Source organism: Apis dorsata, unplaced genomic scaffold, assembly GCF_000469605.1.
Source record: "Apis dorsata unplaced genomic scaffold, Apis dorsata 1.3 scaffold_331, whole genome shotgun sequence".
Classification (NCBI taxonomy): Eukaryota; Metazoa; Arthropoda; class Insecta; order Hymenoptera; family Apidae; genus Apis; species Apis dorsata.
The window spans coordinates 437,471-438,894 of NW_006263599.1; the positions used below are offsets into that span (position 1 = coordinate 437,471).

At 47.6% G+C, this 1,424-nt stretch overlaps 1 protein-coding gene across 3 annotated transcripts in view; it reads left to right on the forward strand.

The window, feature by feature from the left end:
• LOC102680298 (cyclin-dependent kinase 4-like) overlaps nucleotides 1-1,424 on the forward strand; it is a 21,061-nt gene that overhangs the window by 14,837 nt on the left and 4,800 nt on the right. The window contains exon 1 of one of the 3 annotated variants that reach the window (XM_006617928.2): nucleotides 241-635. The exons of 1 other annotated variant lie outside the window; for it this stretch is intronic. The gene's annotated coding sequence lies outside the window, so the exon portion shown is untranslated. Of the gene's footprint in view, nucleotides 1-240; nucleotides 636-1,424 lie in introns of those variants that run through there. One more of the 3 variants, XM_031511595.1, reaches the window with a different exon arrangement.

Below are 1,424 nucleotides of genomic sequence, written 5' to 3' on the forward strand. Positions count from 1 at the left end.
TGTCTCTCTCGGGGCTCTCTCTATTCCATAACCTCCCTCTCCGCGTGCATACGGATAAGGCGGCCGATCGTGGCGGCAGGAGCGCATTGGAAGGGCCAGAACGGCAGCTGTCGGTAGCGGTCGATGCGAGGTCCGCTCGAAAGTGTCGGGCCTACTTCCTCGAGGGCTCGGCAACGACTAACTCTCTGTCTGCTGGCCGTATGCGTGTCCGTGGCCGGTCGTGTCAGTACTTTTCAGGTCGGTCCACAGTGCAGTTGGCTTTTACCATCGAGTTTCGACTGGCACACAGTCGCTCGGGCTGCACGACGATTCGTCGAGTCGCCGTTGGGTTACGCTCGCGAGTGGTCGGCCGTGCTTCTCCTCGTGCAACGCCGTCAAACCGTAAGTGTCTCTCTCGTGCACATCCTGCCCGTTCTCTGTGTCTCGTGCCTCTGTTGTGCAAGCCAAAACTCTGCGTCCGTGTGCACGCATCTCGTAGGAGGCGGAAAGAGAGAGGGAGTGCAGCACCGAGGCAGCGTTCGTTAATACCCGCTTCCGGCACGTGGAACCGAACCGCACTCTGTTTTTCTTCGTAGCGCATCGCTGCTGCCGTCGCTCCATACTTCTCTCGTGGGAGGTCAGCACCTAGCCGGTGGGTAAGTGAAGAAACCACGCTCTCACCGGAGCAGACAGTACGTTGTACGTATATACATTTTGGGATACACCTTTTCGCCGAACGGAACGGTATATAACCTTTTCGAATTACGCGATCACGCACCTCTGCGTTACACGCAACGATATTACGATAAATAGGATAGTCTCGACACGCACTTGTTGCGTGTCTTTTTTTTTTTCTTTTTTTTCTTTTGATATTATATCGAGATTGAAAAGAATCCCATGGTAAATCGTAGATGTTTGTTGGTCGATTAACATCGATAGTTTTTTCTCTCGATGGTGTTCCTTTGAGATTTTTCATCGTGAGAACGTTTGTTACGGTAGCCGTATCTCTGAAACGTGAGAACGTGGAATGTCGCGACACGTGAAGATAAGACAAGAGTCAACCACTTACTGGCGGGGGTGGTTCCTCCTCGACTTCTTTTGTTTACGAATCGCGGTGTACATGCAACCACGTGCGTTACAAAAAGCTTGTTGAATTCGAAATAGAAAACTTTCGAATTTCGTTCCAATTATCTTTGAATAATAACCATAAGTGTTTTGAAATGCTAATCGCGTTGATACTTGAAAAAAAAAGTCGCGGGAAAATTTTCAACCTCGTACCTCGTTCTTATTATTAATCGATTCCTTATCTCGAATCGAATTTATCGTAGAAAAATTTAAAAATATTTGGATACGTTATCTGTGTAGTAATACCTACTTCAATTTTTCTACGCGTCACGATGTTCAGATGTTCTATCGTGCATAACGTAAAATTTTTTTTTTTTTTT